The following is a 26,342-nucleotide window of genomic DNA, read 5'->3' as shown; positions in this document are numbered from 1 at the left end:
CCAGCATTACTCCAGGCTAACAAGCCTTGGGAGTATATCGTTCCTTGTGGCTAAGGGGTTACTGACATCCTCTGGACCTTTCCCCAGTAGCTCTCCATCATGAAAGCTTTGTTGAAAAACCTTCCTTATCCCCACCCCCCACCAAAAAAAAAAAAAAACAAAACCAGGAATCTACTGCTGGAAGCTAGGGAAAGGAGCCAGGAAGTGAATGAAGAGTGAAAATTATGGGAAGCCTGGGTCTGGACATCAAAGGGTGGGGAATCAAGCAAACGGTCTGGGACAAGAGAAAGGGAGCATTCCCTGGGGACCAAAGACGATTTTAACAGAGGAAATAATCTCCTACATTTGTAAAACAATTTTTTTTTAAAAGTAGCATGTCCCTACAGAACTCTTGCTGTTTAGAATAAGCAAGCTCCAGGGCCTGCAGGAAGACTGACTGAAAGGTGTTGAGCCAGGTGAGGTGGCTCACGCCTATTATCCCAGCACTTTGGGAAGCTGAGGTGGGCAGATCACCTGAGGTCAGGAGTTCGACACCAGCCTAGCTAACACGGCTAAACTCCGTCTCTACTAAAAATACAAAAATTAGCTGGGTGTGGTGTGGTGGTGCATGCCTGTAGTCCCAGCTACTCCAGCGGCTGAGGCAGAAAAACTTGAACCCGGGCAGCGGAGGATGCAGTGAGCTGTGTTCGCACTACTGCACTCCAGCCTGGGCAACAGACTGAGATTGTCTTAAAAAAAAAAAAAAAAAAGAGAGAGAGACGTGTTGCTGAAGGGTTATCTTCCTCAGGAGAGAGGAAGAGAAAGGGAAGCTGCGTTCTCTAGGCCTCTGGGGTGGCAACCAAGGCACCAGTGAGCAGCCACGGGAGATAATCTCAGCCTAATGGCTCCAGGCTCCCTCAGGCAGGGCTCCCCTGAAGGCAGCCTCCAACGCATTTCTGCTACAGTCAGCACTCCAGGGCTCACAACTGACCACACACAGGGAGTAAAAGACTGGCACAGGGCAAAGGCACAGGGCAAATAGCCCTCGTCCCACAAGCCAACTTGCCAATCTATTTGACAGTTGGGTTCCAGCTCCCCCTAACCCCTCAGCCTCAAAACTGCCTCAACCCTTCTGTAAGGCTTGCTTATCCCAGCCTTTACTAAACCCCGTGGTCTTGCAGTTCTCCCAGACTCCTCCCCTCACAAGGATACCTGACCTTGACTCTTGTGACTGGCTCTACTGTATGGTTGCCTATGCCCAGGCATAATAAAACTACTGGCTGTGTTGCTGTGGGGGTAAAAAAAATGACCTCACAACATAATAAAAAATGCAGCCAGGACACAAAATGGGTCAGTAAAACCCTCCCATACTCCCAAACAAAGACAGGTGTCAGGATGCCCAGTGTATCAAAAAGTAGGCCCTAGAGGACAGCTGGTTTCTTAATGACAGGTGACATTAGGGGTCTTGAGCCCAACCCATGTTCACGTATGAGAACATAACGCATGCCATAAATAGATGAAACTCAATCTAGGCAGTCTCCAAGCTGCCTGGAGGAACATCCACAGAATACAACAGATGTGCAAGACAATCATTCTTGCCTCTGCATTTTCTGGGCAGCTAACAGCATTTCTCCTTTCTCAGCTGAAGCTATCTCTAGTTTTCCCCTCCTCCTTCCCTAGAAGATCCAACCCTGCAGGAATTATCAAGGGAGGCACGAGTAATTACTGTTTTCTTTTCTCCATGCTAATGAGACAGTTGGATGGTTCCCCTTCCCCCTCTTGAGCTGGAAGTGAGAATCTAAAGCTTTATAATCAGTAACCAACACACCAAAGCTCCGACCAGACACTGCTCTGTGCAACTGAGACTGTGTAGAAAATGGCTTTCATGCTCCTGATGAGACCAGAGCTGGAAGGGCTCAACCATTTTATTAAAAGGGAGGTAAGACCAGAGCAGGGAGGGGAATCTGTCCAAAGTCACAGAGGGAAGTCAGTGGCAGGGCCAGAACCAGTCTCCTTATTCCCAATCAGGCCACCTCTCACCTCACTCAGACCATGTTGGCCAGGCTGGTCTTGAACTCCTGATAATCTCAGGTGATCCGCCCGCCTTGGACTCCCAAAGTGCTGGGATTACAGGCGTGAGCCACCACACCCAGCCTGTCATTGGTTTTTGAATACCTATTCAAAAACTGATATGTAAGCTTGAAATTTGCAGTTCCAGCCTCCACACTGAGGTCCCCTCCAAAGTTATTCTATACTGTATTAAGTCTGAGTGAGGTGAGAGGTGGCCTGATTGGGAATAAGGAGACTGGTTCTGGCCCTATTATACCATAGACTGACTGTGGGGCTCTTGTGATACTCTAGCATATGATCAGTGCTGACCATAAGGCTTCACTTTCTAGAGTGCACAAAATTAGGTGCTTTATTCTATAAATGGGGTTAGCTCCACATGAGAGCCCCTGCCTTAGTCACCCGCTTAAGACTTCAGACCCCCACCCCCTCGAACTAAAGCCCAACTCAAAATCCAAGGACAGGCCTCCCCACCAATGGCCATTGTCCAGAGACTGCTTGCCAGCCTGGATGTCCACTTGGGTTTGCTGCTCTCTCCACCCCTCTGTAAGGAAGGCAGCATATAGTAGAAACAATTAGCAGATAGACCTAGGTTTAAGCCATGGCTCTGCCACCAAAACTGGGTATCCTTGGTGCTTTGACCACCGTTCACTTGCCTGTCTCTTCTACCACTCTTCCCTACTTGGGAGCAAGAAATATTCAGTTGTTTTCCTGTATCCACAATGAGTCAGTCACTGTCTACCAAATGATACTCTCTAAAACTTAAGTCCTCACATTTGTAAAATGGTGATTAAATCACCTACCTCAGAATAGTGAAGATAAATGAGGGGAAAAAATTACGTAAACTGCCTAGACTAGTGCCTGGCCCTTCTTCCTCTACTGTATCTTGGATTCCCAGGGCCAAAAGTTTGTCTGTACTGAACTACACAGCCCATCCTGGAGACATCATGCCTTGCTGACGGGGTCTGTTCCACTCTAGCAGTCAGACTGACTGCCAGTTCCTGGAACCCTACCAATAAAAACAGATACGACTACTCTCCTCACAGGTGAAGGTAGTGAATTTCAAGCAAATGATCTTTGAGCATATACTAATATTCTAGATTGAAAAGAGAGGGGAACTTTGGGGGAAAAAATGTTATGCTATGAAGCTGGAGGCTTAGAGAAGAAATCCCAAGTCCCAAAAAGTGGCTGAAGATAATCTGCACTGGAGCCTACAGAAGGGCCAGAGACATGAAATGAATTGCCTTAGGTCACATAGGAAGCTGAAGGCAGAAATGAGCTTAAAACTCACCACTGTGGTCTCCCTAGATGGTACTTTTTCCGTCCTTCAGGGCAGATGCACAGTGCTGAAGGAAAAAGGAAGTGAGGCATAGGAGCCTCAGTAGAGTGGCAGGGAGAGGCACATAGGGACGTCAAGTGGCACTTACAAAGTTTCTGTTTGGTAAAGGTGACTGAGGGACAAAGCCAGCCTTTAGTTTCGTAGGGGCCTTATGTGCTCTGGCAGTTGAGGGGCAGAAACAAGTTCAAACTGGCCAGAACAAGTGTCAACAGTTATGGAGGGGAAAGGTATAGGGTGTCTCAAAGTATCATAAGCCCCTCCACCCACAACATCAGCTGCTTTGAGTGATCAAAACCTTCTGCCTACCCATCCCCAACTTCTCAACTCATACTATGTTCCAGATTTTCTACGGTATCTGTCTTTTCCACTAGAGGGCCCTCAAACTTAAAAACTAGGGGTGAGGTATAAGGTATAGAGAAGAGAATAAGAGCTTTGTCCAGGCTGTGCATGGTGGCTCCCATCTATAAACCCAGCAGTTTGGCAGGCCGAGACAGGAGACCACCTGAGCCCAGGAGTTCGAGACCAGCATGGGCAGCCAAGTGAGACATTGTCTTTATTAAAAAAAAAAAGAAAGAAAGAAAGAAAGAAAAAAGGAAAGAAAGAGAAGGCTGAGTGTGGTGGCTCATGCCTGTAATCCCAGCACTTTGGGAGGCCAAGGTGGAAGGATCACTTTGGGAGGCCAGGAGTTGAGGACCAGCCTGGGCAACTGAGCAAGACCCGTCTCTATTTAAAAAAAAATTTTTTTTTAATAATAAAAAAACTTAAAAGAACAAATTTTAAAAAAAATTTTTTTAATAATAAAAAAATTTAAAAGAACAAATTTTTTAAAAAGAGTTCCGTCTCCTGAGGAAGATCTGACTGATGAGTCTTTTCTTTATTCTACTCACCATATTCTACTTATTATATTCACCCGAACTTCTGAGTTAAGTGACTGGCCCAAGGTCACACAGCTAATAAAGGCAAATCAGGACTTGCCTGTGTATCAAGTATCCTTTTATGGCCATGACTGCTATGGTTTGAATGTGTCTCCTAAAGCTTATGTGTTGGAAACTTAATCCCCAAAGCAACAATGTTGAGACAGGGGACTCTGAGAGGCAACATTAGTGCATGAGGGCTCTGCCTTCATGAATGGATTAATGTCATTACTGCAGGAAAGTGTCTGCTATCTTGAGAGTGGGTTTATTATAAAAGTGAGTTCAGCCCTCCCGCTCTCTCTCACCGTGTGATGCCTTCTGCCAGGTTTTTATGCAGCAACGTGGCCCTCACCAGATGCGGCCCCTTGATCTTGGACTTCCCAGCCTCCAGAAGCATGAGCCAAACAAACTTCTATTGTTTGTAAATGACTCAGTCTATGGTATTCTGTTACAGCAGCACAAAATGGACTAAGACGGTGACTTTCAGCCTGGCACAGTGGTTCATGCCTGTAAATCCCAGCACTTTGGGAGGTCCAGGCAGGTAGATCACTTGAGGTCAGGAGTTCAAGACCAGCCTGGCCAACATGGCAAAACCCCATCTCTACTAACAATACAAAAATTAGCCAGGCGTGGTGGTGCACGCCTGTAATCCCAGCTACTTGGGAAGCTGAGGCACAAGAATCGCTTGAACCCAGGAGGCGGAGGTTGCAGTGAGCCAAGATTGCACCACTGCACTCCAGCCTGGGTGACTGAGTGAGACTCTGTCTCAAAAAAAATAAACTAATTAAAAAAAAAAAGAAAAAGACAGTGACTTTCAGCAAATTTGATTTTTATAGTTTTGAGCGGTAGGTAGGACAGGTGTTCTCTACTAAATCATGTCCCTTCTTCAAACACCTGCAATCCATTTCAGGCCTAGTTCTGACATTTATCTTCTCTTACAGAACTTGCATAACTACCTTCTTTCTTACAGGTCAGCAAACTTTTTCTGTATAGGATCAGATAGTAATTAGGCTTTGTGGGCTACCACAGTCTGCATGGTATTCAACTCTGCCATTGTAGTGCAAAAGCAATCATGGATGAACAAATGAGTGTGGCTGTGTTCCAGTAAAACTTTACAAAAGAGGCAATGGGCTAGATTTGCCCCACCAGTTTGCTGACATGTTCTAACTAATCTGTCTCCAATAACCTGTTGACTAATCCATTATTCCTACCACAGTCCTGTAACCTCAGTGGATCCCCTTTGCCTACAGGATGGTTTAAACTCTACCCTTATTCATCCTCTACCACATCCTTTTCTTGCACACTGCACTCCAATCACACTGAGTTGTAATTTGGCAGCTTCTACCATTCCTCATGCTGTTCCCTAACATCCTCAATGACTTTCTCCATCCCTTTGCCAATATTATCTACTCAGAGACAAGTCCAAATGCCAACACCTGGGAGAAGTCTTTGCCAATGATTCCTCCCTTCGCCCCCATGGGAGTTAATCCTTCCTCATGTTCCCTGACTAGCCTCCTTCCCAGGTAATCTGTCCAGCACATCCTCCACTTACATGTGTTACGGTGAACCTTCACATGCCTATCTAATTTACTGGGAGTTCTTGAAAAACAGGAACTGTGTTTCATATGTCTATACACTATTTTCAGAACCTGGTACACAGTGGGCACTCAAGCTTCCTATCTACCGAATAAAGCTTGCTCTGTCTTACATAATTTGTATGTGTATGGTTGTCCCTCACCCACCACTACCTCCCCACTCCCCCAGAATTCTAAGTTTCTCAAGAGCAGGGACTGTGTCTTACTCAACTCTGTGTCCCTTGCAGTACCTAACAGAGCACCCAGTGTCTGCCTACTGAACAGGCTTCTAAGCTGAGTAGATTACTAGAACATGGGGATCTTCGGTTCTAGCAGAAATGTGAGATGACCCACAGCATCAAAGAATCCTTCAGTCTGCTTTATGGGCTTGCCCCTACCTCCCATCCCATCATGTTTTTGGGTCTGGCCAGGTAACCACTTAAAGCAGAGGCCAAGACCAGGCATCTCACTAGGTTGCTCTCACCTGTGCTGAGTTAAAGGAACTGGAGCTATATGAAGAGCAGAAGGATCCTTTTTTTTTTTTTTTTTTTCCTTTTGAGACAGAGTCTCGCTGTGTCGCCCAGGCTGGAGTGCAAGATGCATGATCTCGACTCACTGCAACCTCCACTTCTCGGGTTCAAGCAATTCTCCTGCCTTAGTCTCCCGAGTAGCCGGGATTACAGGTGCCCACCACCAGGCCTGGCTAATTTTTAAAATATTTTTAGTAGAGACAGGGTTTCACCAACTTGCCCAGGCTGCTCTTGAACTCCTGACCTCAAGTGATCCACCCGCCTCGACCTCCTGAAGTGGTGGGATTACAGGCGTGAGCCACTGCGCCCGGCCGAGGGATCCTATTTTTAGACCTCCTTGTCCCTGGGCTCAAACTGTATCCTAAGTACTAGCCCTAAACTGACCCCCAATCCGTATTTAGCCCTAGACCAGAAGACAGCCTTCTAACAAGTACAGATCCTTGGTTCCCCAAGGTAGGTGATTTCACTGAGGGAAAGGCTGCAGTTCAACCTCAACTGAAGAAAAAACTCAAAGGTATGTAGTAAGGATCATTAGGAGCTCCACCTCCAGATGCAAAGGAACCTCTATTGAGATTAGGGGTCCTGGGCAAACCTGTAGTCCACAAGTACAGCTATCCTACCTTGGGGAATTTGTGGGGTGGAAGACTAAATTGCTAATGGAAAAAACAAAACAAACACCAAAAGAAATTTTCTTCTAAACCCAGAACAGAACAACATTCCATCTGGGTAAGTGAGCTTGTCACAGGCAAGGGGTACTTAGCATATCTTCCATTCCAGGATTACGGCTGTCAAGTTTTAATTAGGGTAATTAGAGTTAAAAATGTAATTTCATTTCAGGGGTATTTTGAACAGATTCCATTAATTTCTTTCTGTAAAAGAACACAGAAAGGAGGGGCAGGCTGTGTGAAGCAGAGGATTTTGCCATGAGAGAAGCAAAGTTATTTGCCTGGGCCAGACGAACTTTCAAACCAATGCCAAGAACCACAACACCTCTGCAGGTCTGGCCCAGAGGACAGAGGACTGCTGCTCTTCAGGCTTCCTCCCTTCTCCCCCACAGAAGTCTAGAAATAAGTTTCAGTTGGCACTTGCTAATAAATCGATCTTCTCCTCCCTACCTGCTGCACCTGCATTACTGCCATCCAATGGCTACTACTACAACCTTAAATCTGGCAAAGGATAAGGGCTCAGAGCAGTCCGTCTGTTTTGCTACACGTTAGGTACTGCTCTAATGCCCACCCCTTTACCAGTAATTCCTGGACACATCTTTATGCTTTTGTTTGTGCTGGTTCCCTGGTCTGGAGTGCCCTTCCTGGCTTAACTCTTACCCTTCATTCTTCCTTCAAAACACAGATCATAATTACATCCCCTAGGAGAACCCCCATTCATGCCTTTGGAATCTCAGAATTCCTTATAAACTCTTCTATCAAGGAACATACATTATACTGTGGTTTGTATCTTTGTCTGACTCTGATGCTAGACTGTGAGGTCATCTAAGAATCCCTAGCACTAGCACAAGCCCTGACACACAGGAGACACTCAACAAGTATCTGTTGAATGACCAACTATAGGAGGAATTTGGTCTGACCACACTGGCTGCTGAGCATGTTAAGCCTGCAGGTTCTCCAATGCATCCAGTTATGAATCTCTTCCCTCTCCTTGCACAAGGCCAGTTCAGAAACCTGACTCTGCACTCCGTAGAGGAGAAAACCTTCCCATTGATCCCAAATGATGATTGATCTCTCCCATTAGAGCCTGCTCACTCCTTAGGGACCTTGGAAAGGAGATGAGAAAGCAAGAGAAAGTAAAAGCAAGCAGAGCATCCCTCCCCACCCCCTGCACCTGCCTTACCACAGGTTTTAAAGAATTTCCTCCAGTCTTTGAACAGCTCCAGGGAGACAGCCTGAGCTCCAGTTCAGTCTGTAGAAGGGTAAGTAAGGGAGGGCTGGTAGAAAACAGTTCATCAGATTGGAATCGGTGTTGCAAATGCTCAGAAATGTATTAATAATAGCATAGTACAATAGAGATTATGCTATATGACAATGGGCAGCCAAGTCACTTCACTTTGACTTTTCTGAGCTTCAGTTTCCTTTCCTTCCTATGCCAGTAGGTTGCAAGGAGAAATAAACACAATGAGGCTCAGTATTTAACACTTAGTAGGTATTCAATAAGTGATTTTTCCATCTGAAGAGAGGGCCTATACGATGTACCTAGCATCACATTAGGTAAGAGTTTATAAAGGTGAGGAAAACACATCAAATAGGGATACAAGTTAACCATTTCCCCGTTTGTTCAGGGTAGCCCTGCCTGCTAGTCCCCAGGGGAGGTGGGCTACACCAGCAGAACTGTTGTATTGACAAGTGTAACCAGATCCATTTCACGGTAATCATTCTCCCTACCTAGGAGCACTGCTCCAGCCTCCTCCCAGGCTCCCCAGGCCTGGCTACAGGCCCATATTGATCCATTTCTAATTAGGAGCTGTGTCAGTGCTTCTGGCAGAAGGTCAGGGCCTGGGCTGCCTCGCTGGCCTCTGGCCAAATGTCCTAAAATGCCCTGCCCCAGGCAGACCCAGAGAACGGACACTATGAGGTAGAAAAAGATCCCAGACTAAACTCATCATAAAGCAGCATGAAATTTTAGAACTGAAAGGGTCCTTTATGAGTATAGGTTTTTAATATTTCAGTGGAGAAAGCTGATGTCCAGAAAAGAAACTTGTCCAAGGTGGTATCAGAAGATAATGCATATCTTTTTACTTCTAGTTCTTTCTCTAGATAAGTGTTTCCCAACCTGGCTACACAACAGAAGGACTCAAGGAATTCATTAAAAACATCAGTTTCTATGCCTGACCCCAGAGATTCTGATTTGGAACACATGCAGTAGCTTTGGCTTTCTTGTGCTAAGTATGGGGATCACCTTCCAATAGCAGTGAACTCAGGTTCAAACTCACCTTGGGTCATAAACAGTAACATTCAGAGGTAGCCCACTATTGTCTGATCCAGTCCTCCCCTACCCCCATCATTATACTAGCGGCCTGAATCCAAAGGATCTATCATAAATGGTTCCAACTTCCTAACAGTCTGCTAGCTTGGCTGTCAGCAAAGAACATTTCCTTTCAAAACTAGTCTGAAACTAAAATGTCTGTTATGAAGATACAGAAACCTAAGGGGTGGTGGTGACAGCACCTGGGTATAAAGAAATATGGAGGATGCTGTGGTACTCGGTGTGTGGCATCTGGCACGGGCAGAGATTATGTGGGCATGTGTGGAGGGGAGGACTTGTGCGCAGATGTAAGGGAGTGAACAGTGTGGTGTCTGAGTTAGGCTTGCAGATACTTTGGTAGCACACACAATTCTGGGTATCTGGGTAGAAGACAGTGGGACAGGGGTGTAAGAGGGTAAATGTGTGCACATACGGGAGGAGGAGGAATAGATGGCTTGAAAGTGTAAGGGAGATACTTTGTGTATAGAAGAGAGGACATACATGCACATCAATTGTGTGTGTGTGTGTGTGTGTGTGCGCGCGCACATGTTGCAAAGCATTGAGCCTGCAGGGATGGGGAAAAGTAGGTGTCTGCCTGTGTGGCCTATACACCTGTATGCATGAGAAAACAGATCCATGAACATTCCTGACTCATCTAGCCCTGGCTTTGCCTGAAGGCTCCTACCACTCAAGGGCAAACCTATCTGCAGAAATTTCTCATTAAAATTGACATTTTGACAACTACGAAAAATAAAATGATAATGACACCCCCAGCATTGTGGGAGGTTAAAAAAAAAAAGTCTATGCCAATAAAACACAAGAGACAGATGAGAAGCAATTATGCCTCAATTACTTCTCAGCTTCACAAGGGGAGGTGTTATTTGGAGTTAAACATTGTATGGCTGATTCACATCTCCACCCAAAGACTTGGATTTCTTGGGTTACCTAGGAAAAGTGCAAAAAAGAAGTAGGTAGAGAAAGGTAAATAAAGTTTTTTGCTTTTTTGTTTTTTTTATAAAGGACTGGAGAAAGGGGGAGATTTTTAAAAAGGGGGGAAATATTGAGAAGAAACAAAAAATAAAAGGCAAAAAGGACAAAAGAGGTAGGAAGAAGGGAAGGAAAGAATAGGAAGAAAAGTAAATATCCTTTAGGCTGGCCCACAGAGATTTAGCACACATTTGGCAGAAATTCTGAATAAGGGAGACAGGTGGATTAGTAGGTAGGGCCTGGCTTCCGTACTTCCTCATTACTTTTACTCCTACCATTCCTTCCATCTAGAATGTTCTTCCCACCATCTTTTCCAACTGAACTTCTGAATCTTTAAGGACAAGCTCAAATGCTACCAGCTTCTAGAAGCTTCCAAGATTTCTTCCAGTTAGTTCTCTCTCAAGAATTCCAGTAAATTTCCAGAGCACTTTGTCACATTTCTTTTTTTGACTTTGAAAAAATCTGATTTTATTTTCTGAATCATAAAGAAGTATTTCATGTTAAATTTAGACTGTTTAGCTTTCCACTGATATCTCAAGATACTTTCCAGATATTAACAGTACTCAGAACTGTGTAAAAGTTAACAACCAATACCATGTTTTAAAGAAAAAAGTTTAAATGTTAAGACTAATGTCTTGGGTACATTACTAAATGTATTTCTAAGAAACCCTTCTCAAAGGTCAAAGTATTGGCAATTCTAATTTTAAAATTTTTAATTATTGGAAATTTAAGTAACAATAGTTTCAAGAGCTAAGAATCAGATTGCTTTTTAAAACAGATTTTTTTTTCCCTGAGGGATTCATACTTGACAACAACTCCAGTTAAACATAATACTCCACCCAAATCCCAAATTTAAATGCATTATTTCACCTTGGAATAGTAAAATTATAAAATGGAATTTCTAAATTATAATACATATACATAATCCACCATTTTAACTGTCACGTTTACCCGCAGAATTATGAAATCAAAAACAAACTCTACATTCAAGAGACAAATGATAAATGCTCTTTCATTGTTTTAAGCGTCCATTCCATTCTTTGTTGTTTTCTACTCCCATATTTTAAAATTATGACCAAAGGACCAAAGGCCAAGTCAATCCCATTTCCCTGAATCCAACTGCCAGTAGGTACTGGCCCTACATACGCGTCCTTTAACAAGCCCCGTTCTCAAAAGGCTGGGGGTATTTATATAAGAACTTATTCCAAAGTGACTCTAAGATCCACGTTCCCAAGATCTAGTACGGGCTATTCATGTGTTCTGAGGCATGTCCAGCATGCACGCAAACTTAATCTGTTCAAATTGAGGTAAAACAGACAAAAAACACTTAATATTAACAGAAGCTACATAATTAAAACTAACCTTTTGCTGCTTATTTAAGCTAATTATGTATTCTTGCAAAACAGAGACCCTCAAGTCAATAATTTTTTATTTTAGTCACCCCCAAATTAAGCCTCTTCTTTAAAGCGCACTGTCATATTTCATCTGTAGCACTTAACACCAAACTATACTATAAGTATCAATGCATACACATTTCCATCATTCATTTTGTAAGTACTATTTGTGCCAAGCCTATTTCAGAGACACAAGGGAAATAGAGATAAGTAGCACACTATCCCCTGGCCTATACTGTCTCGATCCAATGAATGAGAGAGGATTTGGGTGTGACACAGCACTAGAGTACAACTACAGCAGTCCTAGAAGTCAAAGGGCCTGCTATAAATCCTATATTTTATTTGATCAAAATTAATTCCGCTTCTGTAGTGATCAGGGAAAGCTTCCCTGAGGAAGTGGCATTGGAATTGATATGAAAGATAAACAGGAGTCTGTCAGGTAAAGGGGATAAGAAGATAAGGGGATTCTACTTAGGGGAAATACAGATGCTGCTCAATTTACAACAGGGTTACATCCCAATAAGCCCCTTGTAAGCTGAAAATACTGTAAGTCGAAATGCCTTTTTTTTTTTTTTGAGACAAGGCCTCATTCTGATGCCTAGGCTGGAGTATAGTGACACAATCAAGGCTTACTACAGCCTCAACCTCCTAGGCTCAAGCGATCTTCCCACCCCAGCCTCCCAAGTAGCTGCTGAGACTACAGGAATGCCCCATTATGCAAGCTAGTTTTTTTTTTTTAATTTTGTTTGTTTGTTTGTTTTAAAAAAGAGATGAAGTCTATGTTGCCCAGGCTGGGAAAATGCATTTAATACACCTAACTTACCTACCTTGAATATGCGCAGAACATTAACACTAGCCTTCAGGTGAGCAAAATCAACTAACACAAAGCCTATTTTATAATACAGTGTTGAATATCTCACATAATTTATTGAATACTTTACTGAAAGTGAAAACAGACTAGCTGTATGAGTAGTCCAAGTACCGTTTCTACTGAATGCATATCACTTTTGTAACCAACATAAAGTCAAAAAATCAGTAAGTCAAACTGTAAACCAGGGACTATCTGTAGTCAAAACAAAGTCATGATACAGCCTGGCACATCCAGGGAACCTTCTACTGGGCAGAAACACAGGGAAACAGTGGGTATTAAGCACTATGCTGCTGACAAAAGGCAGCAAAGTGATATGGCACCAGACTGCATGAGCCTTGCGGCCAAGGCCAGAGTTTAGATTTTATCCTTTATGACTTGGGGTGGGAATGGAGAAGAAGAGGGGACAGTTTCAAGATGTCTAGTCTCCCTATTTTAGATGCCCTACTTTTTACTGCAAGTCCCCTTTAAAAACACAGAAAACAGGTTCAATCCCAAGCTCTGCGCACTGCAGTAGCATTACAAAAATTTCTCAAGAAGGGCAACAGTGAGGAAAAAAACAAAGGATGGCGGGTGGGGGAGGATGCAGAAGAAAGGGTAAGTAGGGCTCAAAAAGAAAGGAGGTGGAGGAAAGGAAAAAGAAGAGAAAGAGAAGAGGCAAGGAAGGCACAATGAGGGATAGATCTATCTCGGCCCTGAAGCTTCTTTTTGCTGAGCTGTCTTCTACATCTTTCTAGGCAAAAAAAAATAAAATAAGGTCAATCTGATGCTAGTGACAGAAATAGACCCTTTGCACCAAGAAGAGGCTCAGCACATTACCACCTGCCATGTCAACCTTCCGCCACCTCATGATGATAGGGCTGCACCAAGAAGCCTTAGCCCAGTTCTCCCAACCACCTCAGGCTATGGCAGAAGCCACTGCCCCATGGCCCAAGAGTGTGTGAGGCAGGAAAACCAAACAAAGGTCAGGAGTTTGAAGCGGGGCCTGCCCAGGACCCATGGCTGCTTCTTTTCTTTTTCTTTTTTTTTTTTTTTGAGACAGGGTCTCACTCTGTCGCCCAGGCTGAAGTGCAGTGGCGCAAGCTCGGCTTACTGCAGCCTCCGCCTCCTGGGTTCAAACGATTCTCGTGCCTAAGCCTCCCAAGTAGCTGGGACTACAGGCGTGCGCCACTACACCCGGCTAATTTTTGTATTTTTGGTAGAGATGGGGTTTCATCATGTTGGCCAGGCTAGTCTTGAACTCCTGACCTCAAGCGATCTGCCTGCCTTGGCCTCCCAAAGTGCTGGGATTACAGGCATGAACCACCATGTCTGGCCCCATGGCTGCTTCTTAATGGTCCTACAAGAAAGCTCTGGTTTCTTCTCTGGACCTTAGTTTCATCTGCAAAACAAGGGGAGTCAACGAGAAGGGATATGGTAGCCTGTGAGTTATAGAAGCTGTTTCCTACAGAGGATGTTTAATGTGGGAATTTGTTCTAATCAAGTCTCTAGCTTTATTCTTTCCACTCCTGCTTATGGTTAGTTTCAAATCTGAAGGAGCCAGACTCAGAATAGGAGATATCCCTGACACCACCACCTATCTTGGCCCCATCCAAAGTCTAGTTACTGCTCAGACCTGTATTTTATCTCATAGGTCACAAGCAGATGTTTAGGCCCAAGGATATGTTTTTGTCTGATATGTAAAAATTTACTTAAAAACCTCTGAGTTAATTGCCAACATTCAAAATCAGATCTCACTTTTAAAAAAATTAGATTTCTAGCTGCTCTTAAAAATGTCAGAGGTCTGGCGATGCCAGACCCACCCTGGGGTAGAAGTCAAAGGGCCTGCTATAATCCTGTAACTTATTTGATGCTTTCTCACTTTATCTCAAGAATTCATGCTAATTTATCATTCATTCCATAAAAATATTTAAAGTTAAAAGCAAACTTTAAATTACCAGTTATAATATTTAATCCAACTTCGAAAAAATCTAAGTATACTGACACTTCAGGAAGATGTATGTTTTATCCTGTGATTTCATGTATCATCTACTATGCAGCCATGTGTTCCAGTTTGAGAACCCCCCCCCACCCAGTTTATTCATTCACTCAAAAAATACTTAGATCCTATGCCAGGCTCTGGGAAAACACTCATCAACAAGACAGACATGGTTTCCGCCTTCATAGAGCTCACAGTTCAGCCGAGATATAATGAAAAAAGTCATGCAGAATAGGAGGCACAGAGAGATACTAAGCTGAGGATCCAGAGTTTATTCCACAAACATAGCAATCCCTTAGGCAAGTTGCTTAACCTCTCCAGACCTATAAGAGGAAGAGGTTTAATCAGGCAGTTGCTGCTGAAAGGTCCTTTCAGCTAAAAATTCTACTTAGCACCACAAGAACTTAGCTTACTACGCTTTTTGAGTTCCTAACACTTACTAGCTTCCTCTCTTTATCTGGAAAATCAGGATCAGTTGTCATGGAAATTACCACAGTACTCCACATACTGGATGACGTTTCAGTAATCACAAGAAGTCAAAGGGAACCAGCAGGTGACTTTCTGGGTGATTCTTTTGCCTACTTTCAGGCCTGGTGCAGTGGCTCAGGCCTGTAATCCCAGCACTTTGGGAGGCCAAGGCGGGAGGATGGCTTGAACCCAGGAGTTCAAGACCAGCCTAGTTTGTAAAAGAGCAAGACCCTATCCCTACAAAATAAAAAAATAAAAACAACAGGACATGGTGGTGCGTGCCTGTAGTCCCAGCTACTCAGGAGACTGAGGTGGGAGAACCACCTGAGCCCGGGAGGTAGAGGGTGCAGTGAGCTGGGATTACGCCACTGCATTCCAGTTTGGGCAACAGAGTGCCACTGGAAGAAAAAAAGACCAGGTACCAACTCATAAGTAAAACGGTTTTGATTTTGAATTAATGTCCATGGTTTCCTTCATGACACATCAGACTCACTTCCACTCTACCTTACAAATATATAATAGGGATTGCAAAAAATGCCAACTTGACAAGGACATGATCCACTGAGCCTTGACTAGTTTGCTGTCCATATGAAGTCCTAAGATAGGCCGAGACAGATTTATCAGCCAATAAAGGCACCAAAAGTTCCCAGTAAAATGAAGATAATTCACTTAGTCGCAGGGGATTCACCAGCACCTTAACTAGGTAAAGTCTCTTCAATATTAGAGTTCCTTCTAGAGCTGGGTTGGACCTTGGTGGCAAGCAGGTAGCAAAAATGAATTGACCAAGTGTTTCCCAAAAAAAGTGCTATACTCTGGTGATAAATGGCAACTGACACTGGGCTTGAGTATCAAAGAAACAACAGGAAATGGTGTGGCTTTGACAAACTTGAGAACAAATATGCTGTCTAAAGAAGCCAGTCAATAAGGAAGCAGAATGTGGAAAAAAAGTAGAGAAATGAAGAACATGAAGTTGTAAACTCAAAGCTTCTGCCAAATTTGGCCGAAGCTCCAAAGAGTTGCCCAAAGATCCAAGCCATGTCTCTTTGCTTCAGTTTACAAGCTTCTAAAGCATGGACTAGCCAGTGTACAAGGAGTCACAATATAACAACCCTGGTAGAGGCTGGGGCGTGGTGGCTCACACCTATAATCCTGGCACTTTGGGAGGCTGAAGCGGGCAGATCACAAGGTCAGGAGTTCGAGATCAGCCTGGCCAAATTGGTGAAACTCTGTCTCTACTAAAAATACAAAATTAGCCAGGCATGGTGGCGCGCACCTGTAGTCCCAGCTAGTTGGGAGACTGAGACAGGAGAATTACTTGAACCCGGGAGGCAGAGGTTGCAGTGAGCTGAGATCATGCCACTGACTCCAGCTTGGGTGACAGAGCGAGACTCCGTCTCAAAAACAAAACAAAACAAAAAAAAAACCACACACACACCAAAACAAAACAAAACAAATCCCTGGTAGAGGACTCAAGGAGAAGACAGGCCTACCCCCACTCTTATAAATGGAAAAATTGCTCATGGTCAGCGTCAGGCTCTAGCCTCTGCTACTTTCTCAAAAATCTTCCTCCTTTTTCATGAGAAACCAGTCACCTTCATAGCCCCATGCCAGGACCTCTCATCTCACACATACATACTATCTCCACTGAAAGGCAGTCCTAATCTCCCCAGGCTTTTATTCCACTCAAAATAAAAATAGAGGCTAGGTACAATGGCTCACACATAATCCCAACACTTTGGGAGGCCAAGGTAGCAGAATTGCTTGAGCCAGGAGTGTGAGACCAGCCTGGGTAACAAAGTAATACCTCATCTCTACAAAAAAATTTAAAAAACACTTGGGTGTAGTGGCATGTCTCTGTCATTCCAGCTACTCAGGAGACTGAGGCGTGAGGATAGCTTAAGCCTAAGAGTTCGAGGCTGCAGTGAGCTATGATTGTGCCACTGCACTCCAGCCTGGGTAACAGAGCAAGACCCTGTCTCAATTTAAAAAACAATGACACCACTACTGCAGGCCAAACAAAATATGTACACAGGCCAGATACAGCCCAAGGGGCTACCAGTATGTGACCTCTGATCTAGAGGATAAGACTGAACAGATCTGGAACAGAAAGGATTTAAGAGTGCCCCAAGGACTTCCCAATGAGGATGAAAGTTCAGCAGCTTGGTTCCCCTAAATGGAATACCTTTAAAATTCTGCTCCCTGAACATCACAACTTAAAAGTTCCTTGTCTTTGCAAAAGAGCAAAATTACCCCCATTACAGTCAGATGCCGTTGGGAGTGAACAGTACAACGCTAAATATATGTTCTCCCCTGATGCAGGATGGCATTCCCCATGCTTCATTCCATCATTATTCTATCTTCCCCAGATTCCTTCAGCATCTCCATAAAAGCAATAACACCTTTGCCAAACACAAGAGAAAAAAAAGAGTAGCTGCCCTTGAAATAGTAACTCAATCCAAAGAAAAGTTTATTGCTGGAAAAACTTTTGTTTATTTACCAAAACTTCCATACTAGACTTACAGCAGGGAGAATACAACAAAAATGGTTTGTAGGAAAAGGTACCAGGCAACAGTGAATAGCATGGCACAGAAAACAGCAAGACAGGATGACAGGGAGGCAGGAAACTCTTAAGGGAGATTAAGGATCCCATAGTCCCACAATGACCTTGTCTGAAATAGCGTATGGTCTTGCAGTCCCTGATTGACTATATGCTCCTTTAAGACAGTCTTACTCATATGGGTATTATCCACACCATCTAGTACCACACCATAACATGGTAGGCACTCAAATGGTCACAAAGAAGCTAAGGCCCAGGGAACTTTTTTTTTTTTGAGACGGAGTTTCGCTCTTATTGCCCAGGTTGGAGTGCAATGGTGCAATCTTGGCTCACTGCAACCTCTGCCTCCTGGGCTCAAGCGATTCTCCTGCCTCAGCTTCCCAAGTAGCTGAGATTATAGGCGCCCACCACCACGCCCAGCTAATTTTTTGTATTTTAGTAGAGATGGGGTTTCACCATATTGGTCAGGCTGGTCTCGAACTCCTGACCTCAGGTCATCCACCCTCCTTGGCCTCCCGAAGTGCTGGGATTATAGGCGTGAGCCACTGCACCTGGCTTTTGTTTTGTTTTTTTGAGATGGAGTCTTGCTCTGTCACCAAGGCTGGAGTGCAGTGGCATGATCTCGGCTCACTGCAACCTCTGCCTCCCAGGTTCAAGCAATTCTCCTGCCTCAGCCTCCTGAGTAGCTGGGACTACAGGCGCCCGCCACCATGCCCAGCTAATTTTTTGTATTTTTAGTAGAGACGGACTTTCACCATGTTGGCCAGGATGGTCTTGATCTCTTGACCTCGTGATCCGCCTGCCTTGGCCTCCCAAAGTGCTGGGATTACAGGTGTGCCCGGCTGACCCAGAGAACTTAAAATGATTTGCCTAAGCTCACAGAGTGGTTTAGTGATGAAGGAACAAAAGCTTTGCAGACAAGTAGGCCTGTGTTCAAATCCAGGCGTGGCCTTGGACAAGCCACCCAACCTCTCTCAGTCTGTTTTCTTACCTACAAAATAAGAACAATACCTATTTTTGCAGGGTTGTCATGAGGGTTAAGAGAAATTGTCCTTAACCAACAATTTACAGAAAATACAGAGGACTAAGAGACACAGAAAACACACCACAGGAATGCAATGAGCAAAATCCAGAACATGGAAAAATCTATAGAAAAAAACATCCAGCTTCTTCAACAAATAATGGGGGGATAACTACACTCATGCATCACTTAGCAACGGGGATACATTCTGAGAAATGCATCATTAGGCGATTTCGTCCCTGCGCAAACACCAGTGTGCACTTACACAGTCCTGGGTGGTATAGCCTACTACACACCTAGACTATATAGCATAGGCTGTATAGTTGCTCCTAGGCTACAAACCTATACAGCATGTTACTGTGTTGAATACTGTAGGCAACTGTAACATAATGGTAAGGATTTGTGCACCTAAACATACAATGGGTACAGTTAAAAAAAAATGGTATTACAATCATATTAGACCACTGTCATATCTGTGGCCCATCACTGGCTGAAACATCTCTATGCAGCATGTGACTGTAGGAGGGACCATACAAATTAAACGAGACTTAAAAGACTTAAGAACCATGTGTGGACTTTATATGAATCCTGAATCAAACTATCAAAATAAGGTTGTGACATTTACAAAACAATCGAACATTTGAACACGATCATCTGGATTTTGATTTTATTGAGGAACTGTTACACTTTATAAAGATGGTAATGGCATTATAATTGTTTTTAGAAGTCATCTTTTAGAGACACACTGTGAAATATTTAAGGACAAAACATGATAGCTGAGATTTTCTTCAAAGCACAAAATGAAGAAAAGTAGGTAGGGGTATAAATGAAACAAGACTGACAATGAATTGCTAACTGTTGAAGCCAAGTGATGGGTAAATCATATTTCATTAACCTATTCGATTTTGCGTATGTTTGAAATTTTCCATATTAAAAATAAAGAGGAATTGGTTAGGTTTCGATCCTAGCCAACTCCACCTAATATCAGCAGCGTGACCACGGCATATCTTTCTTTTGTTTGTTTATAGCATCTTTATTCATAATTGACAAAATTTGGAAGCAACCAATGACTCCTTCAATAGGTGGATAGATAAACTGTGGCACATCCAGACAATGAAATATTATTCAGCATTAAACAGAAATGAGCTATCAAAACATAAAAAGACATGGAAGAAACTTAAATGGATATTACTAAGTGAAAGAGGCAAATCTGAAAAGGCTACATACTGTATGATTCCAACTATATGACGTTCTGGAAAGACGTATCTGTGAAGACTATAAAAAGACCAGTGGTTGCCCACGGCATATCTCTTAACCTCCCTTTGTCTCAGTTTCCAATCTGTATGATCACGATCAACACAACCTACTTCTTAGGGTTGAGGTGAGAATGAAATAATATTTTATATGTATAAAAGGCTTCGCACATAGTAACCTTCAGTAAATATTAGCTCTATTAGTATAAACAAAAGGTACCAAGTATGATATCTCAACACAGTGGACACTCAATATCACTAATATGCAAGGCTGTGTTAACATTTAAAACCCAGGTCAGAATTTTTTTTTTTTTTTTTTTTGAGAAAGAGTCTCACTCTGTCACCAGGCTGGAGCGCAGTGGCACGATCTTGGCTCACTACAACCTCCAACTCCCTGGTTCAAGTGATTCTCCTGCTTCAGCCTCCCCAGTAGCCGGGATTACAGGCACGCGCCACCACGCCCAGCTAATTTTGCTATTTTTAGTAGAGACGGGGTTTCACTACTCCGTCAGGATGGTCTCGATCTCCTGACCTCATGATCTGCCTGCCTCAGCCTCCCAAAGTGTTAGGATTACAGGCCATGAGCCACTGCACCCAGCCCATCAGATTTTTAAATCAACTACTCGACTAGTCTCCTCGAGAGGGGGCCTAGAAATTCTCTAGTGAATGTCCCTAGTGGCATCTCTAGCACCCTGTCTATCTTGACAAACACCCCGCGACCTGACACAGGATCAGAAGCTGACTAATGTTTAATATGAAAGTGCTGCTCTCTGGAAGCAGGCAGGGCCACCCTATTTTCCCCAACCAGGTAATTTAAGGTACATTTTCTAATATTTGCTGACAGAACAAAGAGGAAAGGCTCTAAGACATGATCAATGTTCATGCCAACCTTCAAAGTGATTTGGTAAAACTACACAAAATAAACACCCAGCTAGGGTCCACCGGCAGGATAAAAGCTGACAAAGAAATGGCAATTTTTCCCTGAGCAAATATATAACCAATAGATGAGCTCTGAGAGACTAAGTTCTTTAGGTTTTAGTATTCCCTCCCCAACCATTTTAAGAAGAAAAACTCTCTTTTGATATACTTCAGGTATGACTGTTTACTGGATTAATTTCTTTCTTGAAATGATGTAAGTATAAGCAAAGAGCTCATTTTCATCCTTTTATCCAGTTTAAATACAAATTGGCTTCATAACGACATGACCTTGCTCTGCTCTGAGAGGCTATGAGAAGGTATCACCCATCTCCAAAGTGTGGGACACTTCCACCACCTGCTCATTAGCAGGAATATGGATACTACTCGGTCTAGTCATTCATCTGTGCCTCTACTCAAGTTGTTCCCATTGCACAGAATGTTCTCCATCTCTGCAGCCTAATCACCTGTGACCATTCTTTCTGGAAAAGGGGGGAAGGGAAGCACATCGGTTGAGAAAAGATACCTGGGTGTTGCTTCTGCATAGTATGGGAGATAAGGTACAGACATGGCAATATTGATTGGTATTTCATAATCTGTAAGTACAACCAGACAGAATATTAGAAATTAAAATGGTCCTGGACAACAGATGGTCATTATCCTTATCCTACAAAGTCCAGCACAAATACTCACTGGTCCACAAATGTTCCTTGGGAACTCCCCCTCTGCCCCTCCTCCATGTACAAAGGAAGCAATCTCTTCCCTTTCTGAACTTCCCAATCATTGTACCCCTTTATGGTACTTGCTATGTGAGAATTCATAGTATGGTTCTTAAAATTCATATCTATAACTACTAACCAGAATGGCTTCAAATGAAAAAGATAGACAATGCCAAGTATTTACAACGACACAGAACAAGAGCAATTTTCTCATCACTAACCATGTAACCTGGTAGACCTTTTAAAACTGTTTGGCATATTTACCAAAGGTAAACATATGCCTAACCTAGGACTTACAGTATGAGGTTAGAGAACACTTACTCACTGTTCCCGCTAAACAGTTCACCTCCAGTCTTTTGCTCCATCATTGCCCCTGTTTCCCAATCCCAGAGACCAGCTGAGATCACTCTCCCTGCTCCCTACAAAGAGATCGATCTCCCCTCTTAAGGAAAATTCTGCCACTTACCTATTACCACTGACAAATGACTGATGGATTCTTCACATATAAATTGTCTCATGTGATTTTACAACGTTCTAATTTGCTCCTCACAATACCATTGTGAGGAAGGCAAGATATGGAGTATTAACCCCACTTCACAGATGAGAAAATGGAACTTCAAAGAGAGAGATGACATCTCCAGTTTACATGGCCTTATTATTCCAGACCCCACAGGCAATGCTAAATTGTTGGAAGAAATCGGGAGCACAACACAGCATCCCAAGTAATATTTCTCTCTGAAGGGTAGGAAAGAGGGAAGAGCCCTTCAAAACCAGGAGAGCCTCAATGTGCCCACCATTTCCATTTACTAGGGCTCCTTGCTGCAAAGTGTTCAAAGGCGGCTGGCAGTGGCAATGGGCTTCACGAACTACAATATAAACACAATTATCAAATCACAGACTGATCAAATGCCAGAAACCACACCTCAGATAATTCCACCTGCATACAAAATAGAGCTATTTTATTTCAAAATAGAGCATAATAAAACTTAAAATAATTCAATATGAAACTTAATTTTCTTCATTTCTACATAAGAAGCGAGACAATACCAAATCTTCCTGAAGCCAGCCAGAGAACTGTGTGGGTGTCCAGATGCAGATATCTGGACACCTAAACCTGAAGGGAAATGTTGTCCCCTACTCTAATATTCTTGACTTTACACACTGGGTGTTGGACACCTTAGCAACAGAAGATAAATATCTGTAAAAAACAGAAGGGAGAGAAGGGAATGCCAAAAAAATAAAGTCTACACACTGGAAGTCAGATTATCAAACTGGTCTCCTTGTCTACTGATACAGCCACCAATTATGTTATTTTCCGTTTGAACCCTCAATCCAAATATATGAGCCAGGGCGGCAGGCTGGATTTGCTTTACTTATCTGTCTTCCTCTCAAGACTGAAAGTAATTTGTGGACAGGAATTATGTCTTGTTGGTTTTTATGTTTTCCATAAGGAGAACATATAGGAGGTACTCCAAATTCCTGGAACGAATGGTTGAGATTAGGGATGGAAGGCTGTTGGGACTCCCAAGCATAAATAATCATGCCACGGCAACTAAGTAACTTCCTCTGAACCCTAATTTTAGTAAGGGTTGATTTTAATTGGTGTAAGAATCAATTAGGGTGAATCTTTAAAGTCTGAAGAGAAGTTATTCTTGTGCTCAACTGATTCACGCACAGCCCTCATTATTACATTGGCAGCAGCACCATTCCTCAGTACCACCTTACAGGTATCCGCAAAAACAAAATTCCAAAGCCTTAAATTAATGCTTCAGGTAAAAAGGAAACGACGTGGCCAGGCGCGGCCGCTCACGCCTGTAATCCCAGCACTTTGAGAGGCCGAGTTGGGCAGATCACGAGATCAGGAGATCGAGACCATCCTGGCGAACACTGTGAAACCCCGTCTCTACTAAAAATACAAAAAAATTAGCCGGGCGTGGTGGTGGGCACCTGCAGTCCCAGCTACTCAGGAGGCTGAGGCAGGAGAATGGCATGAACCCGGGAGGCAGAGCTTGCAGTGAGCAGAGATCATGCCACTGCACTCCAGCCTGAGCAACAGAGCGAGACTCCGTCTCAAAAAAAAAGGAAACAACATTCGACTTCTCAGTATAGTGTGGTCATATCTCTTACCAAAAAAACCCAAATCTAGATAAATGAAGTTATGGAAATGACCCTTTTAAATCTACTGCTGGGCTTGCTTTCACTAACACAAAGAATTTCAAAGGAAACTAGACAAATAGATCAAGAGACACCATGTAAACAGTACCGTTAACTAAGCTTATTAAAATCCTTAATAAAATAAACAGGAGACAGCTAAATACCAGATAAATGCCTCTGGAATGAAGAAAATCTGGCCAATAACATTAAGCTTCCAAACCTGGCATTCTAAAAGAGAATATTTACTTGGAATAAAGCAACGAGTCTTACCTTGACAAATAAATAGAGCTATTCAGTCTCTACAGATGGCACTTCAAGGGCCAGGTAACCTCAGTAGAGGCATCTACTCCATAAGCTAAAGCTCTTAGGGAATGCAAGTTTCTGGTCTAGTGTTTTTCCATTATTACCATTGTGTGAAAATCTTAAAATGTTTTTTATTTTTCCTTTATTATGTGATTTTAAACAGTTTGCTACATATTTTAATGTAATTTTTTTAATAGTCTTGGACTCCAAGTTTGTCCCATGAGGCTACAGCTCCAAGTTTATAATGGAACTCAGCATACAATTTGATAAATTCATCTCACAAGCAATTTTTCAGCAATCTGTCCACTCTAAAAAGCAATATCCATCTGTTTATATACTGAAAGGTATCTTTTGTGAACCCAGAATTTAACCCTCCGAGATACTCTCAATACTTTAGCAAAGCCCTTTCTCCTTCCAGAGATAAATTCTCAAGCCACTTCCACAAAACTGTAAAAAGGTAGAAATATCACTCAAGATTATCTAGTCCAATTCCCTTGTTTTACAGACAGGAAGACAGAGATCCCACAGAATATTAGATAATTACAATTAACATGGGTTTGGCAAGCATCAAAAGCCCACTGACTGCTATTTTCCCCAGTCAAACTCATTGGTGTGTTGGGAAGATAGCCAGATTTGCACTTTAGTTAATAGAGCACTCCCTAGGAAACTCATGTACCCTCTAAGAAACCCAAGTATACAGCCACAACCCCCTACCCCAACCCCAGAATAGAGAACAGGGGGCAGTGGATGTCTTAAATGGCTCTTCTGGAGATGGAGACTAGAGCCCAGGGACAATATCCCATCTTTCCTTCCTTCCTCCCAGGAGGTACAGGACATTGATTACCATGAAAGCCATTATGAAATGACAGAAGAAACTAACACTGAGGAAATAAGGCAAGGCTGTGGAAACAAAAGATGACCAACATTAATACTTGGCCAGATACCTGCTTCTACTTATTCGTTCGAAGAGAGGGGAGAAGTGAGAGAGACAGGGACCTCCAAACCTTTTTCTGTCCCTACCTCCCCACCCCCACTCTTTGGGCCTTTATAGAATTTCAGGGACCCCCCAGATGATTTTATGAGGAAACAAGGCTATAAAAAGAAAGGGCCTTAGTCCAGCCCACACACTGACCAAACGATGCTCAGGCTAGTGACAAGACTTCCTATTTATTCCACTGCACTCTGTCTCTATTCCTAAGGGTCTGTGAGCTGCACCCTGAGCACAATTTCCTTACAGTACCCAGGGGGAAGTTGTAGGACAAGCAGGTTAACATTACGGCTGTCATTTTCTCCCTTCCAGCTATATATACATGAAGCCAAAATTGAATAAGACCAAGACACTCAAGTGAAAACCTTGCTATCTCCACCCCTACTATCCCCTCACCAATGCCAAACTAAGAAGGGGGAGAAGAAGAAAGAAAATACCTCTCCTAGAGATATATTATCTAAACCACCACCTAGAATCATAAAATGTAATTGCTAGAAGGGACCTTATGGGTCATCTAGTCATTATTCAGATGAATAAACCTAGACACTTGCCACCCGAGAAAAAGACTGGAGCACACAGTGGGGTCTCCTGACTCCTATCCCTAATAGAAACCCTTCCGGGTCCCTCTCCATCCTGTCCTACCCTGCCCTGCCCCATCCACCCTCTCCCCAGGCCACCGCTGTATCCAAGCTACTGAGACTTCTGCCCTTCTGGATCATGAGCTCCTTAGGATACGTTTTACTCATCTTTGTTTTCCCAGTGCCTAGCAGAGAGTAAGCAGAGAAGTGGCTTCGGCTTAGAGAGGGACTTAGGAATACACTAGTACACGAAAAGACCAGTGCCAAAGGATGTAGCCTGGATAAAATGTAAACTTTTCTTGGCTTAACGTAAGCAGTTTCCAGGCTGTGCCACACCCGGATGTCTAGGATTGAATATCTCCTCTCTTCCTAAACTAATGTTTGCATCATCCAGTTTAGCCAGGAACATGACCAGTTGTGCCATACTCTCATCTCTCCCTTTCAGACCTGACACAAAGAACTAGAATCCATAACCAGAGGTAAGTGAAAGCATATGTAAGGAGACCCTGCATAAGAAACCCTACCCCCTCCCTTACGTGCTCCTTCTTCTCCTGTGTCCTCACCTCAATAAACAGCATCCATTTACAAAACTGCACCAGGTAGAAACCAGATGTCATCCCGATTCCTTCTTTACCCTCCACACCAATAATCTTTGTCTCATCACTCAATTCCACCTTTTTTCTTTCCTTTTTTTTTTTTGAGATGGAGTCTCACACCCAGGCTGGAGTGCAGTGGTTCGATCTCAGCTCACTGCAACCTCCACCTCCCAGGTTCAAGTGA

At 43.3% G+C, this 26,342-nt stretch overlaps 1 protein-coding gene across 5 annotated transcripts in view; it reads right to left on the bottom strand.

Annotated features, from left to right (window-relative positions):
* The window catches only part of RALY (RALY heterogeneous nuclear ribonucleoprotein), an 85,653-nt gene that overhangs the window by 54,270 nt on the left and 5,041 nt on the right, over positions 1–26,342 (bottom strand). The window contains exon 1 of one of the 5 annotated variants that reach the window (XM_055104460.2): positions 8,252–8,276. The exons of the other annotated variants lie outside the window; for them this stretch is intronic. The gene's annotated coding sequence lies outside the window, so the exon portion shown is untranslated. Of the gene's footprint in view, positions 1–8,251; positions 8,277–26,342 lie in introns of those variants that run through there. 5 annotated transcript variants of the gene reach the window in all.

This window comes from Pan paniscus, chromosome 21 (assembly GCF_029289425.2).
Source record: "Pan paniscus chromosome 21, NHGRI_mPanPan1-v2.0_pri, whole genome shotgun sequence".
Taxonomy (NCBI): Eukaryota; Metazoa; Chordata; class Mammalia; order Primates; family Hominidae; genus Pan; species Pan paniscus.
Note: the sequence above shows the minus strand (reverse complement) of the source record. Positions and strands in the feature narration are given on the sequence as shown.